An 8,030-nucleotide genomic window follows, 5' to 3' on the forward strand; every position below is an offset into this window, starting at 1 on the left:
GGAAACAACAAAGACCGGAGACTGACATTAAAACGAGCGTGTTGGTAAATATACTTGTGTTTGTATTCTGCCCGGAGACTAGTTGGGTCGAAGTCAGCCTCCTTGTCAACTATAACCGTTTGTGAAGAGTGGGCTTCTCCCGAGATGAAAAGTTAGCGCCGGCTGACGTGTTCTTTTGAAAAAGGGAAGGGGAAAGAGAAAGTTTGAGTAACTGCAGAAACTACCTTGAAAGCTCCTCTCCCGATATGAAGCTTGAGGCATAGTCTCGGTTACCTTCTCGCGCATCGCTGCTCGAATCTATTCTTTACTTTGTTTCGCACAGCCACTGTTCCGCACAGCCGTCGTGGATGTGCGTAATAGAGTGAAGAACAGATCTGAGCATCATCTGGACACCGTCATCCTGCCAGGCTTCAGTGTCGTGGGACCGACTCGTGTGTGTTTCTTCGCCCCGCTGAACTTTGTTTCTCGGGTGCGGTTTTTTCTGAACGTTTTTTTTTTTCAATGTTTTCTTACTAACTGATTGTTAGCACTGTTCAGTTGTTGGGTTTATTTTGTCATGGCGTAGCGGCCTGGCGGTGATGTAGAGAGCGTGTTCGCACGCATTTGGTTGCGGTCCCGTTTAGGGAATGCCCGGAGGAGTTGGTTTTTGTTTTTGCCATGTGCGGCTGAGTTTTCCCGTCTTTATTAAATTATTGTTTTTTTGTTTGTTTTACCTTTACGTGTCGTCGACTTCTTTGTCTGACTCGCCACCATGCGTGGAACTATCGCCTTGCCACCGCTCGAACCTAAACACTTTATTTTTTTAACGCAATTTTCGTTAAGATCGGAGTTGGGCAATTTAATTCCTATTTATTTATTTTTATTTCCTACCCCTCTCCGTGACACACTCTCTGTGTGTTTCGGACCGTTTCTGTGTCATCACTTTTGTGTATTACGGAAGTGAAAGGACATTCCCTGGTGACCTGTGCGACGTGCGGTGAACAAACCCCAGTGTTTGGTTTCGGAAAGAATTGTGTATAATATAACGACGATGTGGTGAATTTCTTTGTCTTAGTAATATGAAAGCTAATAGCTAGTCGTGCTAGTTTACTGTGAAAGGTTTATAAATCGAAACAGTACAACGTCTGTGCCTTTTGGTTATTGAAAGTCTACTAGGCCTGCTGATTTGGTTAGATATGTATCTCGTGGTTCCCGCTCTTATCAAAACATAAATAACTTATTCAATACCACAAAATTCGTTTATAATTAATTACAAAATGCAGAAGAAAATTCAAGAAAACGTTTTCACAATTCACAGAGACGCATGGGTCGCTATGTCTGACATAGGTCTTGCAAAACAAAGACGTCTTTTCCCGATATTGAGGCCTAAATATAAAACATACAAACAAAATACACACTTTCTAGGCTTGATTTTCGTGTAGACAACTATCATATCTACATTTGAACAAAAAATATAAAAAAAATGAAAAATGGGTTTTTTGAGAAAATCAATTTCAAAAATGGTACTTTTTGGTTTTCGCATAATATTACCGTAAACGAACCGAAAAGGATATTTCATACAGCCGAGTCATTTTATAAGACGTATAAAGAGGGTGTTTTGGGCTCTTCGTGGACATAAAAAATATCAATGTAACCCAAGTAGATCGCCAGTAATTAATTGTCAAAGTTCGTCAACAATTGACCGAGGGGGCGTTTTTGACATTTTTACAGAAAAAAAGCAAAACGCCTAAAATTATTTTATGGTATTGGAGCCTTTTAAATGTGTCCGCAGAGTGCTTGAAAAAAGATAATATAATGTGGACTGAAAATCAACGGCGGGAGATCAAGCGAAACATCCGACCCACGACGGGTGTGAAAAAACACTGCTTTTCGCCGCGGCCCCTTTAAAAATTCATAAGTCGAGAACAAAAAATCCGACGAACTTGAGGTTTGTGGCGACTGTGTTTTTAAAAACGGCGCCATAACATATATTTTTTTCATCGAAATTAAAAATTCGACCCTTTTTGCCTGCACGATTTGAGATGAAACCACCCATATATATATATATATATATATATATATATATATATATATATATATATATATATATATATATATATATATATATATATATATATATATATATATATCAGTGTGTCGAACCGAAAAAAATACGGGTTCGGTTACGGTTCAGGTTCAGGTAAATTTATTTTGTTCCGGTTCAGTTCCGGTTCGATTAATTAGATCCGCGAACCGGTTCGGGGCCCTGAACCGGTTCGCGAACCGGTTCGGAAATTATAAATGACAAATTGCAACATCAAAATAAATTACAAATAAAACATCTGAAATCAGCACATACGAAACGGGATACATCGTAGTGTAAGGCTCAGGGATTTCTACCAGGAATGGTCTCTTTATGTGCACTCAAAGGTTACCTCACCGACGTTTACGCATTCGGACTTCATCTAATTGGGTCCGAAGCAGGAGCTGTAAAATCCGCGACCTCCTTACAAACCCACTTACAAGTAGAACTCGCTAACTATCCCGCCACCTCGGCGTGTAAGCAATTGAAGGAACAGTGGGGAGAAAATACAGCTTTCTTTATTTGAACTAGCGTTCGGTAACTCAAATTGCACCCTTAAATAAGTTTTCATTAAACAAGATACGGAATATGAAAAACACTTCACCGAACGCAACGCCAGAAGGACGTAATAGGATAAATATTAAAATAGAAGAGTTCGCTGTCTCACAAATATGTTAGCTTCTAAGTGCCTATACGAAACCGGATGCCTTATTATCAAACTCCACAGCCTTTTCGTTTCTCATTCCGATGGAAGCAAGCTTCAAGAACCCGCGCGTTCTAGAAACGTGTTACGAAATGAGCACACAGCAGCATTTAGGAATTACGAGATTGTAGAAAAATAAAATCCCGTGACGAGATTTTTTTTTTTTTTTTTTTTTTTTGCACAGTTTTCCAATTCTTTTTCTTCCGTGCAAGCCGCGACCAGCGCAATACTGGTTCCTATGTCAAGATTCATCGATGCAGCGTTTGTCAAGATTCATGGATGCAGCGTTTGTCAAGATTCATGGATGCAGCGTTTATATTCCTAAGACTGAGTGGAGAAGAAAAATATGTAAGCGAGGTATGTGTCAGGACTCAGTTGACGGCACTTAAATAACAAATGGCATTGAAAGCACATTCATTGTCAACAGCGCGTGGCCGAACCGTTTTGACATGAGCCGGTAACCGTTATTTTTTTTTTTTCGGTTCAGTTCCGGTTCGGGTTCATCGCGATAACAATATAACGGTTCGGATTCGGGTTCAGTTCCGGAAAAAATACCGGTTCGGTTCGGTTCCGGTTCGACACCCTGATATATATATATATATATATATATATACACAGATATAATTGAATCGCATTATCGATTAACTGATTGATTAATGAATACTGTTCGTAAATAAACAAATTATCTGAATTATAGATTTGTAGTGCCATTACTGAAAATTTAAAATACAATTAGAGCTAAGGTTTTAATTCGTTTGTCAGTTGAACTCGTTTTAATTTGGGGGGGGGGGGGGGGGCGGGGGGGGGGGGGGGGGCGCTGAGCGTCTGTTTTAACCTTGGCTACTGTCAGCGTGTGCAATCGGTCTTTGGCATCAGAAAAAGACATAAACGTATGACGAAAGTATTCTCCGGAGAAGGGGAACAAGAGGGACAATGGACAAACACAAATCTCCAAACACAGCTAGGTGACTGGTACGCGACCGAAAATATTCGCCTGGTTCGGGTATCGAACCCGGGACCTCTCCATTTCCAGTGGAGCGCTCTACCAACTGAGATAACCAGGGGTCAGACGTCAGTAGAGCCAACAAGTTTTATCAGCTTCCACCAGTCTAACAGTAACAAGAGTGAAAGGCTTGCATTTTAAGGTTATGAATATAATGCAATTAAATGCAAAGCTGCAAGCGAGCTGGACAAGAATGACGAAAAGAATCCCTGGAGAAGGGGAAAACAAGAGGGACAAAGAACAAACGGACAAATGACGTATCGGCGTCAACCGTGTGCGTCAAAGCCACAGTACAGGCACTGTCAGGCAGCAGGGCCAAATAGACGCCTTTACCTCCTACAAAAGTCCCAGCGCGCTGTGTGCCGTTGTCATGGTACTGATGGAAAACAAGACATTGTAATGTTTGTTTGGATCGTTGAATCATTATTTAATCTACTATAGAATAATATTGACACTTGGCTTTTTATGCCCATTTTGATTGTTTCAGAGCATTTATATATTCTTGCTATACTACATTCACTTTGGATTGTCGAGATAAAACGAAACAACTCAAATATTAGTCACGTGGACAAATAGTAAACCCAAACGCCTATGTCTTACCAAGGACTGGGACCCCTGTGATTAGATTAATTCATTCGATTGATGAAACTGAAACACAGTCTTGACTAACTCCCTGACGTCATGACACTAAGGTGGCGCTGCGGTCGGTACTGCGCTTGCGCAGATACTTCGTCTGTCGCAATCACCTGTTTGTTAATTTTAACGTAAAATGCTGCATAGTAAACCCTAAAACAATGTGAACCTATTTTTAATGACGGAAAATTGCTGTAAGATTAGCATAACCGAAATCAAGTAACTAGTGGCAGAACTTTGTAAACCAATTTGTATTTATCCACCTTTGTACATTTTCACTGCGAATTGTAATAACAACTTTCGGATTAAAGCAGTTAATTATAATAAAATTGCATTTCCAAATTAATTTACCCAAATACGACGTGTCGCTTGTATGTGATATTCTGCGTGAATTTTGTTTCGTGATCTGACGCAAACTTCTGACATGTCTGCACGCGAAATCGTTCTGCGAATGATAAGTCGGTTACAGAACTATATGTCCCAACGGTGTTTACCATGTAGAAATTGAGAAATATTTAGGTTTGATTTTTCTGGCAAAGCAAGTGTCAAACAAACCGCGATCGTTGGACGAAGTATTTATTTTTAGTAATTGTGCTTTACTCAAATAAAGCTTCTTTTTTTTTTTCTGGGGGGGGGGGGGGGGGGGGGGGGGATTAACTTGTACATCAGGTCCAGTGAACGATCGCTGTATTTTCCAGGGGAATAACATTTACATATATGTCTCAAATTTTGTCTGTGATAAACTGTTGAAACCCTTAGGAAAAAGACGGCGCGTGCGTGGGGAAGAGACTTCCACGCAACCAATAAACGGCTCTGCACGCAGCCGGCTAGGCAGAACCTGCGACGAGGAGATGGATATCGCTCCAGGGCCGGGGAGAAGTCAAATCCAGAGCAAGGGCAATGCTGAAGCAAGTAAGCAGAGCGGGAATACGCACGGTCAAGAAGGAGTGGACATCAAGGCCCGCAGCTCTGGATGACACCCCAAGGGCCGTTTTAATCGCACTGCTCAATAATTTTCTTGAGGAAGACGACGAAAAACAAGGGAAGAAACCCAATACAAAAAAAAGTTGACCGCATCTCCATGTGGTGAATGATGCTGATTAAGGCGAAGCTCTGGTGGTGCTTGTCTGCGTAGACGCTGAGCCGCAGCATGCCGAGCCTTTCGCTCGTTTTCAACCATGTCAGGAAGAGAATGTGTGGTATGGAACGTGGTTATATACGCATTTGAGCATTTGACCGCTGCGACCTTTCGCCACGTTGAGCCCCCTCTCCTGTATAAACGTTGAGCGGCTACATGCCACGTTTCATCCATGACATCCCCAGCTCTTGAGTTACTACCACATCTCGGAGCCCACTACTCGTCCCGCAGGCGTGGCCACGGTGTAAGATACACTCTTTAGGTGAGGACACGGCGGGGCTGTACGCGCGGCGCGAGGAATCAGATAGTGTTCGTTCGACGGGCATCCGAAAGGCTGCATCATTCCGCTGCTATCGTGCCCGCGGCTGCCAGTGTCGCCGGCGGCCAAACGGCGAAACTGTGGGAGAGCTAAATAAATTATCTCGTTGCCATGACACCCCGGTACACCGTGGTCTTTCTGCACGTGCGACAACCTCGCTGGAGCTCTGCGCGTGTGGTACATGAGGCGGCACGAGCCGTCTTGTACGTGCCCACGGGTGGACGAGTCAACTGCCGGCGCCGCTTGAAACCATAGTGAGAGAGAGTGAAGAGCGAACTTTATCGGGCACGTCGCGAGGAGCGCGCTGTCCACACAGGGGGCTAAGCTCGGCGCGGCGAGATCGAGGCGAGTTCTCCGCCAAACTCGCCGAACGCCGCGATTGGTCGGCACCGTGCATGACGACACGCGCCGACACTCCCTAGATCGTGACGTTAAACGGAGGGTTTGAGGCGGTCGGAGAGTTGCATATTCGGAACTCGCGGCGAGATGCGGTGACGTCATTGTGACGTGGCAGAAGCCGCCGCGGATGGGAAAAGCTCGCCGGCTCCGACCTAGGCGAGTTTGGGCGAGTTGGGCGCGAGATCAGGGAGAAGCGTCCAAAATGGCAGCGTTTTCGTTCGTGTTTTGCCGTCGGCATAGGTATTTAAACCGCGCCAATGTGTTTGACATAGACGACGTTCATTTTCAACAACACTATCGCCTCTCGAAAGACGTGGTAAGGTGGCTGTGCGATGAACTGCGTGGCGAACCGGGCTTGAGGCGATGGAGCCGTGAATGAACCGTCGCCCCCGTCGCGAATCCTACATCCAAATTCTACAAAGTGAATCCTAGAAACAAATGTGTTTTCACGGCAATCTGCAACCACTGCAGGAACGCAATTTACCATTACCTACAGGCTTTTACAATTATTTTGATGGGTTGCTGTGCTGAGTAGATGCAAGATAAACGCACTTGATAAAATTCAGACTAAAACAGATGATAGAAGAAAAGCAATATACATGAATGGCGCAGACTAACAACTGTGTAATTTCTTTCTCATCTTTCTTCTTCCACACCGTATTTTGACAAACAAATTGGCCGTTAGTTGTTTATACAACAGGAGAACATGCCAGAACATTGCGACATTGTCACCTACTGTAGATAAGCAATTTAGCCAGTGCAGTATGACTGCTAGCCTAGGGTCTTTAACGTGCACCACGTAGTAGTGATATACGACCGCATGCCGGTACGATGCTCATCAACATCGAAAAGGGCAGGGGTGGGGGTGAATCCACGATCCTGGGTTCTGCAGCGCGAGCTTTCGCTCCACGCGCACCCTATTCTAAAAAAAAAAAAAAAAATTGTGGCTGTGTGGCGGTGTGGGGGGACAAAGATGAGAAAGAAATTACACAGTTGTTAGTCTGCGCCATTCCTGTATGTTGTTTTTCGTCTATGCTCTGCTTTAGTTTATATATTTATCAAGAGCGTTTTTCTTGCATCTACGTGGCGCAGCAAACCATCACAATGTCTAGTCAACTAGCCCACATCCAAGCAATGTTTGTATAATTAGCATCCCTGCTGTTACCTATTCTTATTTGTCATTTACGATTTAAATAAAAAAAATTGGGCTGTATGTATGTTGATACTGCCTAAAACTTGGTCTGCCTCAACGGGGAAGATTCTCCCAGCTGTAGATGAGAAATTTAGCCATGCAGTGCCGTACGACCGCTAGCCTGGGGTCTTTAACGTCCATCCCGCAGTAGTGTTACACGACTGCACGCCGGTACGATGCACATCCAGATCGAAACGGGCAGGGGTGGGGATTGAACCCAGCATCCTGGGTTCTGCAACGGACCTTTCGCTCGACGTGCTCCGAGCTGGTGTGCGCTAGCCCAGCCGGCCACCGATCCCCCGATTTAAATAAAATAAAAACGCCTCACTGCGGAGCGTAGGGAAAAATCGGAGCTACGCTGGGGAACTCGCCGCCGCGGGGGGGGGTCGGAAATGTAAGAGGGGGAGTGGGAAACTCGCCGGGGCGGAGTCAAAAGAAGCTCCTCCCCTCCCTCGTGACGTGGATCGGAGAGATTCCCGCCGGAGGCGAGCTTAGCCCCCCTGAAGAGAATTATCTTACACCGTGGGCGTGGCCGAGTGGTTAAGGCGATGAGAAATGATCCATTGGAGTCTCCCCGCACA

Source organism: Ixodes scapularis, unplaced genomic scaffold (genome assembly GCF_016920785.2).
Source record: "Ixodes scapularis isolate PalLabHiFi unplaced genomic scaffold, ASM1692078v2 PGA_scaffold8__174_contigs__length_109621045, whole genome shotgun sequence".
In the NCBI taxonomy this organism is placed as follows: Eukaryota; Metazoa; Arthropoda; class Arachnida; order Ixodida; family Ixodidae; genus Ixodes; species Ixodes scapularis.